Source organism: Varanus komodoensis, unplaced genomic scaffold, assembly GCF_004798865.1.
Source record: "Varanus komodoensis strain SLA01 unplaced genomic scaffold, ASM479886v1 scaffold227, whole genome shotgun sequence".
Taxonomy (NCBI): Eukaryota; Metazoa; Chordata; class Lepidosauria; order Squamata; family Varanidae; genus Varanus; species Varanus komodoensis.
This window is the reverse complement of record NW_025335622.1, coordinates 10,150-23,765: the sequence shown is the minus strand read 5'-3', so window position 1 is coordinate 23,765 and position 13,616 is coordinate 10,150. Positions and strand designations below refer to the sequence as shown.

General features: G+C 45.1%; 1 long non-coding RNA gene across 1 annotated transcript; it reads left to right on the top strand.

Annotated features, from left to right (window-relative positions):
* Positions 1-9,739: 9,739 nt before the first annotated feature.
* LOC123024224 lies at positions 9,740-13,081 on the top strand. Its single transcript, XR_006414879.1, has 3 exons — positions 9,740-9,966; positions 11,725-11,826; positions 12,979-13,081. It is a non-coding gene; the product is annotated as an uncharacterized LOC123024224 (long non-coding RNA).
* Positions 13,082-13,616: the final 535 nt, after the last annotated feature.

The window sequence follows — 13,616 nt, the reverse complement described above, 5'->3', positions numbered from 1 at the left end:
CTGTAACTATTTTTTTTTAATCAGAAAAATATGAAGCAAAGTGACAACAAAGATCATGGCCATCTCCCCCACCCCCCAACCCTGAGCACGAGTGTGACCATCTCCCCGCCTCCCCCCAGCACAACAGCAATTGCGCCCGTCATCCCGATGCAATCTGGGAAAGGGGAGAGACGGGCACAAATGTGGGCATGCTGGGGGGGGGGGAGAGGAGTGCAAACATGGGCTCACTGGGGGGGAGAGATGGATGCAAATGTGGGCATGCTGTGGGGGTGTGCTCAGGGGGTGGAGACAGGCACGATTGTGCTGGGGGGGGGGGAGATGGCCAAGATAGCAGTTGTGCTTGTACAGGAAAGATGGGCGCAATCACAGGCGCATTCATGCAGGAAAGAGGGGTGTGATCTCGGCCATCTCCCCCCCCCCGCCCCCAGCACTATCGTGGCCATCTCCCCACTCGGGGTGGGGATGGGGGGATGGCTGCAATCAAGGTTGCCACCCAATGCGGAGTTCGCGATCTGAGTCAAAATTTTTATGAAATTTTTGTTTGCAACCCAATTTGGTCATGAACTGAGGCATTTGTGAGCTGAGGTACCACTGGTTTGTAAAGTCAAGGCTGTGCCTTCCTTTGTGGAACCACAGAATCATGGAAGGAGCCAATAGGGGGCTGAGTTGGAAGAGGCCAATAAGGCCATTGGGTCCAACCCCCTACTTGATTTGATGCAAGGCTTCAGGTTAGAGCATGGGTTCTCAAACTATGGCCCAGGGGCTGGATCTGGCCTGCATGGCCATTTATCCAGCCCGCCTTAGAGGTTTTCAATACACTGCACGCGCACCCACATGCCACCTCCTGCCTCGCCCCCAGCATGGGGAGGTGGTGGTTTGCTCGCAAAATCGTTTTGGACTCACTAGGAGAAAATGATCTCGAAGCAAGCAAGGTGCTTCATCCCGCGCCCGCTGCTACATCATGGCACATACCGCCCCTGCCTTGCCTCCCCTCACTGCATGCATGTGCCCGTCCATGCCCGTGCGCCCCGCCACCCAGCCTCAGCGCACTCTGGCCCACACACCCCGCCGGGACCACCTTTCCAGCCCGCGCCCAACCCTGGCACCTTCTAACTGGCCCCCTGGTGAAAAAGTTTGAGGACCCCTGGGTTAGAGGATCCCTGACAGATGACTGAACAGCTGGAGAGCCCTTGACTTCACCAGGTAACCCCTCCACACACACCATTCCATTGTCTTATTCCTTTAATAGGAAGTATTTCCTAATGTTCAGTTGGAGTCTGGCTTCCTGTAACTTGAGCCCATTATTCTGTGTCCTGTACTCTGGCATGATTAGGAAGAAAATCTGGCCCTCCCCAGTGTGTCAGCCTTTCAAGTATTTGAGAAGTGATATCATATCTCGCCTCATTTTTCTCTTCTCGAGGCTAAACTTCACCAATTTTTTCAATTTCTCATCTAGGACTTTGTTTCCTGCCTCCTGATCATGTTTGTTATAAACCTTCCTCTAAACCTTTTCCACTTTAGCTGCATCTTTCTTAAATTGTGGTACCCAGATCTGGACACTACTCCAGTTGAGACCTAAGCAGTGCTGAGCAGAGGGAAACTCTTACATGAATTGGAAGCCATACTTCTGTTATTGCAGCCCAAAATAGCATTTGCCTTTTTTTTTCAGTTGCACCATGTTGTCGATGCATTGCTGACTCCAACCCTGTGAGGTAGGCTGTAGTGAGCAACGGACAATAGAGGAGCATCTGCATGTACAACCCTTTCCACTCATCTTAATAGGGCGTAGGAGGGAAGGCGGCGTGAAGGCGGCCTCACCCCAGCAGCTGTGCACTTGCAGATCTGCAGCTAAGCTTAAACACTGCTCACAGCCCAGGCGCTGGCTTGGATCAGTGTCAGCGTGGCTGAAGCTGTGCTGATGACACCCAGCACTGAACCGTGCAGCAGAGAAAAAGACAATTTAGCAGCAACGGCTGGTGGTTTCAGGGGCAGTGAGGCAGTGGGGCAGTGTCTCTGTTCCAGGTCTCAGTCTGAACCTAGTCTGGAGAGGGGTTGAGCACTATGAATACCTTCTTAAAAGTTACAATGGAATGTTAGTGTCGATACACCAGCCCACTGATACTGAAGCATCCATAGGCAGACCAGGGGATCCAAGTAAGAAAGCCATAGTGATATACAGTGGTGTCTTGGCTCATGAACACCTCAGTTCACGACCAAATTGGGTCACAAACAAAAATTTCATAAAAATTTTGATTCAGTTCACGAACTCCGCATTGGGTGGTGAATGCAATCATGGCTATCTCCTCACCCCCCGAGTGGGGAGATGGCTGCGATTGTGCTGGGGGCGGGGGGAAGATGACCCGTCTTTCCTGCATGAGCACAACCGTGATCTCAGCCATCACCCCTCCCTGCCAGCATGATTGCACCCGTCTCCTCCCCCGAGTGCACCTGTGATCATGCCCATCTCTTCCGCTCCCCCCCCCGCAGCACCAGGGCCATCTTAACAGCATTATGGGCCCTGGGCAAAGCAGTGTACTGGGGCCCCTATGACAACTAACAGGAATGAAAATGTAAATGGTCGATACAAAGCAGAAAAGAACCTAAATTAGCAATTAGTGAAGCAACTATACGCCTTTGATCGGTATCTATCATATATGATACAAGGTGCATTGAAGGGTTAACATACACAGATTAGTATGGGGCCCATGGGCAAGTGCCCATCAGGCCCGTGCATTAAGACAGCCCTGCCCAGCATGCCGGGATGAAGGACGCGATTTCAGTCATGCTGGGGTGGGGTGGGGGGTTGGAGAGATGTCTGCGCTTGTGCTCGAGGTGGTGGGGGGGGGGGGGGATGGCCACCATCTTTGTTGTTCTTTGTCACTTTGCTTCACATTTTTCTGATTAAAAAAATAGTTACAGAATGGATGAACCTTATTTACATTGAACCTTATGGGGAAATTTAACTTGGCTCACAACCAATTTGGGTCACGAACAGAGTCCTGGAACAAATTAAGTTCACGAGCCAAGGTACCACTGTAGCTCCGTGCTGGAGCATTTATCAGGACAGGGGAAAATGCATCCTCTGAGCTCAATTTTGCTTGATGGCCCAAACAGGAAGAGGACAGTTTCCTCAGTCCTCAAGCCAGACAGAATCCTTGGACACAAAGGGAAACTGTGAAGAGCCTTGCTGAATCAGAAATGTAGAATTTGAGCATCCTGTTTCCCTCACAGGGCAGCCAGATATTTCTGCAAAAGATGGAAGGGCTACTTTTGCATTTTCCATATTTTTCACACTGGGACAGCTCCTCCTGCCACACTTGGCTTCTCAAGCTGCTTCTTTGTAGAGCAGCTGTGGAAGAGGCTGTGCTCAAAACAGACCATTTGATTTGTCTTTGTTTCTGTGTTGAGTAATGAAGTTAAGAGCAACAACCAACCAATGAGAAGCTGACCTGGTGTCACCCCACCTTATCTTCAAAACATAGGCAGTTTCTGGAAGCCGTGTCTCAGAGATAGGAAGAAACTGCTCCCCAAGAAGACTGAAGCAGAAAAAAGAGAGCACATTTACAGCCCTGTATGGTGCTTTGCCTTTCTGTGCTTCTCTTGCCCTGTATTTTCCATGACATCACCAATGTTTACAACTCCAAGAACTGAAACAAAACCCAATGTCCTTGTATGCTGATGTGAGATATATCAACAGAGAAACAGAAGGAAGAAATCAAATCTTAAGTAAACCGTCTCAAGTAAATTAATTAATTTGCTTGAGAAAGCATATGAAAAATGACTAGAATCAAAATTAAAATCAGTTTAAAAATTATTGGAATAACAGGAAAAAGTATGAAAAGGAAAACCAATTAAGGCATGATACAGAATATGAGAGAAGACCTGTGCTCTGCTTTTTCCTTTGCTAAGCATCAACCTAATTTGTTCTGCATTCTTTTCTTACGGAAAAAGCACAATTCAAAACTGAGCTGGCATTTTTAATGTTTATTTCATAGGAAGGTATAAAGGTTTTCTATAAAGGTCTAGAAACCATCACAAAGAGAGCTTCAGCTATTCAGTGGTACAGAAATAATAGCATTGCAATTGCAATAGCAATAAACTTTCCCAGTTGAAAAGACCATTATTGTTGCATTATACCCTCCACACATCCATGTTTTATGATACTGAGGTATTTTTTCGTTGCATTTTTATCAAGGAGAATGTTCCTCAAGAGTTTATTAGAAGCTTTCCACAGTTCTCTTTGCTTCCAGAAAATAAGAGGAAAACCATCATGCTGTGGTAGTTTACTGGAATTCCTGGCTTTAGTGTGTTCAGAATTAGAACCTGAATAACATATTAATTTTTTTATTTCTTTATTGATTTCTATACCGTTCCACCAGCAGAAGCTCCCTTTTGCACCGTTCATAAAAACAGATAATGAAAATACAATAAACTTATCATAAAATCAGAAAAATATTAAAAGGTTTTCAACAGCCAAAAGCAGATAATAAAAACAGACTACAACAAGGAACAACAACAAACATAGATGTAAGCATTAATCTAACCACAAAAGTCATGCTGGTTAAGCAATGCCTCACTGACTAAGCATTTAAATAAGCATTTTTAGCTTGTGTGGAAGCCACACTCACAGCCCTATTGCGGTTTCTCTGATGGAAAAGGGTTTCTTTTACTTGCTAGTGCTGGTACTGTGGAATGGAAGAGGCATCAGAATGTGACACTACTGCCTATTGGACATATTCAGGAAGTTTTTTCTAAACGATTGTTATTGTGAATTTCAAAAATTATAACAAAACCAACATTGTAAAAGTTTACAGTGAATAAAGGTTATTTCCATTACAATGAAGGCATGTGGAATTTGTGCACTGTGTACATATAGCTGAAGAAGATGTGACCTAAGATCCATTGAGGTTTCCACAATTGATATTGATGCAGCATTTCATTGGTTAGTGGAAATATTTACAAGAATATCATAGGCTAATATGTTTGATCAGCCATGACAAGCAGTACTAAATGCGAAAGGGTCTCTGCAGCAAAAGCTGTAGGGCTGCACCTAGATTCTGACAAACCTTTTGATGGAATGCCTTGCATTTGGCCATTTTGGACAAACCATATTTAGTGCAAAGAGTGGAGAATGACACAACGTTATCATCATCTCCCATCAGTTGACCCAGTGTAAAAATCTGCTTAAGCATCCAGGTCTGCCATGCCAATGTTTTCTTTTACTCTCTCTATAAGATTAATTTGGCTTGGGGAAAACGGATCAAGCTTCAATTGCCATGTCCTTCCATGCTGTGCCTCTCTTACTACTATGACTGCCGGAGGTATTGAGAACCAAGTATAGTCCGTTTGGAGAGAGGGTGCTGACATGAAGATTCTAAGACTGTCCATCTAGTCTGGGTGGAGAAGACCCAAATAGATTTGAATTGGTGAGAGATTCAGGCAGATAAAAGGAACTATTTTTTCACACTGCAAATAATTAAACTATGAATGTGCTGATGACTCTACCAGAAGATTAGACAAATTCATAAAGGAGAAGGCTCTCAATAGCGATTCATCCAGATGTCTCTGTGCACAAGCTGCTGGGGAATATGGACAGGAGGGTGCTGTTTCACTCATGGCCTGCTTGTGGACTTTCCATTGGGGCAATTTGTTGGCCACTGTGAGAATGAATGCTGGATTACATGGACCTTGGTCTGATCCAGCAGGGCATTTCTTATGGGCTTAAAGGTAGAGATCTTCTAAACAGTATTTATATTAACAAAGTAGAGGATCAATTTAGATGCTGTGTATCAAGTCCGGTCCCCAAGAAAGGAGATACTAAAGAATGCAGCAACTATAGGACCATTGCACCAATTTCCCAGGAAAGCACAGTAAAGCTGAAGGGCTTGCAACAACAACCTCCACCACCACCACCACCACCTTTCCCTATATGCAGCATATTGTGACCAATGTTCAAACTGGAGTGCAAAAGGCACAAGTCAGAATTGAACATGAAAGTTAATGCTTTGTGGACTTCAGAATTATAAAACTTTAAGGTCAGCAAATAGCTGAGGAAAGAAGGGAAGCAACAGGCAAGAGAGAAAGAGAAAGATACACCCAATCGAATGCAGAATTCCAGAGAATAGCTAGAAGAGATAAGAATGCCTTCTTAAATGAACAGTGCAAAGAAATAGAAGAAAACAATAGAATAGGGAGGACCAGAGATCACTTCTAGAAAACTGGAGATATGAAGGGAACATTTCATGCAAAGATGGGCATGATAAAGGACCAAAATGGCAGGGACCTAACAGAGGCAGAAGAGATTAAGAAGAGGTGGCAAGATCACACAGAAGAACTATACAAGAATGAGTTTAACGTCTCTGAAAACCACGATGGGGTGGTCACTGACTTCGAGCCAGACATCCTGGAATGTGAAGTCAAATTGGCCTTAGGAAGTCTGACCAACAACAAAGCTAGTGGAGGCAAAAGTATTCCAGCTGAGCTATTCAAAATCCTAAAATATGATGCCATAAAAGTGCTACACTCAATATGCCAGCAAATTTGGAAAACTCAACAGTGGCTAAAGGATGGGAAAAGGTCAGTTCCCATTCCGATCCGAAAGAATGCAATGCCAAAGAATGTTCAAACTACCGCACCATTGCACTCATTTCACATGGTAGCAAAGTGATGCTCAAAATCCTACAAGCTAGGCTCCAGCAGTATGTGGACTGAGAACTACCAGAAGTACAGGCAGGATGTCAAAGAGGGAGAGGAACGAGAGATCAAATTGCCAACATACGCTGGATCATGGAGAAAGCTAGGGAGTTCCAGAAAAATATCTACTTCTGCTTCATTGACTATGCTAAAGCCTTTCATTTTGTGGATCACAACAAATTGTGGCAAGTTCTTAAAGAGATGGGAGTACCAGATCATCTTATTTGTCTCTTGAGAAACCTGTATGCGGGTCAAGAAGTAACAGTGAGAACTGGACACAGAACCACTGATTGGTTCAAAATAGAGAAAGGAGTTCGGCAAGGCTGTATACTGTCGCCCTGCCTATTTAACTTATATGCAGAGCACATCATGAGAAAGGCGGGCCTAGATGAATCACAACTTGGAATTAAGATGGCTGAGAGAAATATCAACAACCTGAGATCGGCGGGAGAGGCCCTTCTCCGGGAGCCCTCCATGAAAGAAATTAGGAGGGTGGTTACTCGTAGGAGGGCTTTCTCAGAGGTGGCGCCTAAGTTATGGAATGCACTCCCCAGAGAGGTCCGCCTGGCGCCATCGTTATTTGTTTTTCGGTGCCAGGCGAAGACCTTTTTATTTAAGCAGCATTTTAAATGTTAATATTATTGAATTTTTTGAATATTATTGAATTTTATTTGGCCAGGGCGCCTTATTTTATATGGTATAGTTGTATTTTATTTTAATGTATATATTTTAATTTTTACTTATGATGAACTAACGTATTGTTGTAAGCTGCCCCAAGGCTTCGGCGATGGGGCGGCATAAAAATGTTTTAATAAATTTTAAAAAATAAATAAATAAAGATATGCAGATGATACCACTCAAATGGCAGAAAGTGAGGAGGAACTAAAGAGCCTCTTGATGTGGGTGAAGGAGGAGAGCACAAAAGTTGGCTTGAAACTCAACATTAAGAAAACGAAGATCATGGCATCCGGTCCTCTCACTTCCTGGCAAATAGACTGGGAAGAAATGGAGGTAGTGACAGATTTTTTTTTCCTGGGCTCCAAGATCACTGCAGATGGGGACTGCAGCCAAGAAATGAAAAGATGCTTGCTCCTGGGGAGGAAAGCGATGGCAAATGTAGACAGCATACTAAAAAGCAGAGACATCATCCTGCCAACAAAAGTGCATATAGTCAAGGCTATGGTTTTCCAGTAGCAATGTATGACTGTGAAAGGTGGACCATAAGGAAGGCTGAGCGCAAAAGGATTGAGGCCTTTGAATTATGGTGCTGGAGGAGACTCCTGTGAGTCGCTTGGACCGCAAGATGATCAAACCGGTCATTCCTAGAGAAGATCAACTTTGCCTGCTCTTTAGAAGGCCAGATGCTGAAGATGAAACTCAAATACTTTGGCTGCCTAATGAGAAGGAAGGACTCCCTGGAGAAGAGCCTAATGCTGGGAACAATAGGTGGCAAAAGAAGAAGGGGATGGCAGAGGATGAGGTGGCTAGATGGAGTCACTGAAGCAGTCGATGTGAGCTTAAGTGGACTCCAGGGGATGGTGGAGGACAGGAAGGCCTAGAGGAGTGTTGTCCATGGGGTCGTGATGGGTCAGACACGACTTTGTGACTAACAACAACAACAAGGTCAGCAATGAAGAAATTGAAATAATGAAAGATATTGCATACTTTGACTCCATGATAAGATAGGCACAGCCTGGAATTACATGACAATTGAAGTTTGTCCCATTTTCCCATGCCAATTTAATCTGACCATGATAAGAAATTGTAGTTGGGACAACCAGAGACATCACTTTTGTTGTTGTTGTTTTTTTTCAAACAGAAACCTAACTCCAGTACTTCTGAAAGGGATGTATTTTGCTTTCATCACTCCCAAGCAGTAATTTGAACTGTGAAGTCAAGGTGTTGGAGGACACTTCCTAAGCAGAAGCACTTCTGTATAGCTAGGAAGGTGAAAGATGCTCACACTCTTTCTGAGGGTCTTAGTGTTCGGTTGGTTAGGCCTCTGCTATTTTATTACATGATTATTACTTCGCATTTATACCCCACCTTTCTTCCTCTTGCAAGGAACCCGGGATGTTCCAGAAAGTTCTCCTCTTCATTTTATCCCCACAACTGCAACAATTCTGTGGGGTGCGTCAGGCTCAGAGTCATGACTAGCCTAAAGTCTCCCAATCAGCTTCATGGCTGAGTGGGGGTTAAACCTTGGGTCTCCTGGGGCCCAGTCCAACACATGAACTACCATACTGCACTGGCTGTCACTAAGATCCCAGTGATGGAGACAATCCAGCGAGGATGTTTTCTGTTCAAGTCCTGTTTATTTCTGGAGCTTCAGTGTCTACTTCTTTTGGTAGATTTCACTTGGGGCTGAGCATTTTGGTCACTGTTTCCTGCCCTGCTCTTTGTGATATCAGAAACTCTGGATGCTGTTATTGTGTACAAAATCCTTTAAGTCCCCAGTGGAAGCCCATCTGTGTGCTCAGAATGGGGAAGGGCTCTTTGCCTCACTTGCCATCTTCAGTGACCAAGGACATGGTCATGGTGCAAGGCAGGAGGAAAACAATTTAGAAGGGCTGCTGGTGAAGGGAGGGATTTACAAAGAAGCCTCTGTGGGCCATGACAACTGGAGCAGCTGCTCCCACCTCCTGATTCTCCCCTGCAAAGGCCCTTCATCCTCTGTATTAACAGAGAAACCTTGAGTTAGGAATGCTGCATTTTCCTCATTAGCATCCAGTTTCTCCCTTCGAGTAATCAGACTTGGCTCCAGCCTGGAGCAGATTCAGGAGCTCCCTTGTATTGGTCAGACACACAGATTGGAATGTTATCTCCACTCACTGCACATTTCTGTAGCTTGATGTTATCGTATTTATTTAGCTAATCTCTTGGTGGAAATGGATTGAGAGAATGAGATTGAGGGCGAAGTGAACAAGAGGGTGCCCGTGAGCATGTGACCTGTGATCTTTCCTCACCACCATTTTTGGAAATGAGTGCCATTTACAGACCTTAGTCATCAGAAGCAGAGCAGAGGTGCTGACAGGTGGTCAGGTCACAGGCCCCGTTTCCTGTGTGATTGGCTTCCTTTTCTCTGAGAACTGGTCAGTGCAGCTTCTAAGCAGAGTTCAGTTTGACACTCAGAGTGCCTCTCTGTTGGTATCCTTTCACCCCCAAAGAGACCCCAGAGACGATCTGCGCACATGGAGGATGAGGAAGGCTACATGGCACTTAACATGCAGCCACGAAAAGAGCAAACACTGAACCCCAGATCCCAGGAAGCAGGTAAATGAGAGTGTGTTTATTTCAGCTACAGCTTTCCAGACCATCAGTACTTGGTTTATACAAGATAGATCTCCAGAGCACGATGAGGTGTCAGGTCTTCTGCAGTGGCCATGTTCCGTGTCTGCCTTTGTGTCTACTTACCTTCAGACTGCTGTAATAGTTGCTGTTTGTACCAGAGGCGGGAAATCTTGCTCGCATTTTAGTGAAGGCAAAAGTTAATGCAAAGAGCACCAAAATGATGTTTTTTCAATGGGGGAAAGGGAATTAGCATGGTAAATGTACTTCAGTATGTGCAAAGGCACAAATTAGGGCAACAAGTCCTGATTTCATGTATGTGCAAACAGGAGCTGAACTGATGCCGACTGACCAGGAGAGGGTTTGTGATAGACAGATGAATGGAGAAAAACAAAACAAAACTGTGAAGGGGGCTAATTCCATGCTGGGGCTAATTAGGGAAGACATTGCTGGCTTCCAAGTTAAGCTTGGCCAAATTGACACGGACACTGTGCTGTGCAAGCTGACCATTTGTAGCCCAAGGAATTTGTGAGAAGATTAATCATGAGCTGGAAATTCTCTATACAGTGTTGGCACAAAAAATTGGCCTGAGTAAATTGTCTTGTAGTCTTACTCCTACATTGGTAGCATGGGACTATCTTATGGGATTGTGATAAATATTTCTGAGGACATCCAGGTAAATTTCCTGGAACTTCTTGGACAAAAACCTGGATGATAAACATGATGGAGAGATGCAAAATATGTAATGCAATGAGTGCTCTACAAGAGAGCTATGGGATGGCATTCCCTTAGGGCACAGTCCCATTGACCTTGCAGTCCTCTGCTGCCTGGGGGGCTATAGGAGTACCAAGGCAGCAGTCCCAGCTCCAGCCTCAGAAATGCATTCTGAAGCTGGTGCTTGAACTCTGGCTTGGGACGTTCTCCACCACTACACCAGCACCCCAACCTCCTCACCGGTGCAGGTCTTTCTGTGTTGGCTGGGCTACAAAGATGGAAGACCTTCCTTGGAATGTTGGTAATGACCTATAAAGCCCTTGAGATCAGCAGGAGAGGCCCTTCTCCGGGAACCCTCCGGGAAGGAAATTAGGAGGGTGGCTACTCGGAGGAGGGCTTTCTCTGCGGTGGCGCCCAACTTATGGAACACGCTCCCCAGAGAGGTCCGCCTGGCGCCGTCGTTATTTGCTTTTCGGCGCCAGGCGAAAACCTTTTTATTTAAGCGGTATTTTAACTGTTAGTATTAACTGATTTTATCTGGCCAGGGCGGCTTATTTTATATTGTATTTTTTGGATTTTTAATGTTTATATTAATTTATTGTTGTAAGCCGCCCCGAGGCTTCGGCGAATGGGGCGGCATAAAAATGTTTTAATAAATAAAATAAAAATAAAAATAAATGAGCATGGGGGGCATTCCAGTGGGTGGGGAGGGGAGGAGCAAGGCAGCACTGTCTTCTGGAGAATCTTGGCACTGTCCCAGACCATCCTCCTCGTGAAGAGGAAAGAACATTCTTTTTTTTAAAGTGACATTTGTCAACATCCTGCCACAGGAAGACTGAAGGCTGAGCTCTGTGAAGGCATTTCCTAGTGTACAATCAACAGTCACATTCAAATTCAAGTGGTGTTGAGAAGATTTGAAAACAAGCTGCAAAACTGTTTATGAAAATAATCACTTAAAAGTGGGTTTGTGTTGTTATTTTACCTAAACTCAGATACTGAAGATCTTTCTCCAAACTTTGGCTCTTATAGAAACCCTACCAAGGCATCGCCGTTTGTGTGAGGTTGTTACTGGGGCTGGATGTGCTGTGATGCTTCTCATGGCAGGAGCTGCAATAGCCCTACGTATTAGTGGTAAGTAAGTAGGCTGGCCATTGCACAATGTGCACTCAATAATAGTGGAGATAAAGAGATCTCTGCAGAGACTGGGCAAGGGATCATGTATCCCAGCATCATGTTTCCAGTAGAGAGCAGCCAGATAAGAACAGAACAAGGGCTGCAGTGCTGGGTCAGACCAGGGTCCATCTGGTCCCAGACTCTGTTCACAGGGTGGCTGGCCAGCTGCCGAAAGGAAAGCCACAGCAAGCACTTGAATACAGCAACATGCCCCAGCCAAATTCCCCAGAAACTGGTGTACTTAGGCATGATGCTTCTGATACTGGTGGAGGCGTATGGCTAGCTCTCAGGACTAGTGGCTATTGAGTCCCTTTGCCTCCATGACTTTGTGCAGTCCCCTTTTAAAGCCCTCCAGATTGGGGGCAACAAGTACAGCATTGGGCAGTTGGTGGCAATGGCCAGAAGTGTAGTTGCACACAGCTTGGGTGAATATGCCACCTGTGTCTTTTCTGGAGAAGGCAGAATTTACACATGCTTTGATTATATCCAATTTAGACCATGAAATGGGACTCCACAGTGGCAGTCTTTGAAAATTGTCTAGGAACTTCACTTGGTCCAAAATGCTACAGCTACCTACACAGCTGGGGACCCAGTCTATTTTGATGCTCAGACCTTACCAACATCATTGATTGCCAATCTGTTACCAAACCTGATTCAAAGTGCTGGCTAGACCTTTAAAGCCCTGGATGGTTTGCGATCTGGACATCTAAAGGCTATGCCCTCATAGGAACCTGCCTGCATACTTTGCTCTTCTGGAAAAGACCCTTCTCTGTGTTCTACCATCAACTGGTGGGGATGCAAGACATGGCCATTGTGGCAGTGGCAGCTAGTCGCATGGACTTCACTGGGTCTACTCTAGGTATCACTACATTTGGATCAACACCAGTGTTTTTCCAGAACATCTTAACCAATCAAACACACGCACATGCACACACAGCTATTGCTTTTGAATTATTTAATCGGATCCAAGCTGCAGCTCTGCTGGATCTCCTTTTCTATCTGAACACTAAATGCTGGTCACAACGTATTTACTTTACAGCAGAACCTGACAAGTGCAACACCTTCATTTCTTAATGCATGAATCACCTAAATGGACTTTTTGATTTCAAGCTTTTCAGAGACAGCAATACATGGATGGTCTGGAGAAATCTTTTGTCTCTGGGGAACTTGGCAATGGCACAGAAAATAAGTCCAGCCTGGAGCAGGTCCTCACTCGCTTACGACAGTTTTTGTGTGAGCCACTTCACACCAACTTTACAGGTAATGTCATTCTGTTCTGAAAGTGACAAAGGGAAGGAACAGCACTCACCATGGCAATGAATTTCCTATTGGCTAAGAAGAAGAGGAAGACGAAAGAAGAGATGGGTTGAGTCCATACAGGAAGCCCCAGCCTTGAATTCAGAACAGCTAAGCAGGGCTTGCCTTCCCATCAATGACAGTATAGTGTCCTTCATCCCCTCCTAGGAAGAAAGGTAGTTTAGGGCCCCCTGAATAGGTTGTGGGGTGTGCCCCACTCTGTCTTCCAACAGAGGGAAGTAGCTGGGGAAGCAGGAAGAACAGCCAGAGTCTGCCACACATTATCTGCTGCCTGAAGCCAAATGGTAGAGCTGCCCCAACTCTATTGCATGCAGAAGCGGTGAGGATTTGAGGTTTAACCAAGTAGAGAAGCTAGATCTTATTGTGGTAGGAAACATGATCACAAATCCCAAATATCAGTAATGCAATGGAAACTTTGCTTAATTGTATTT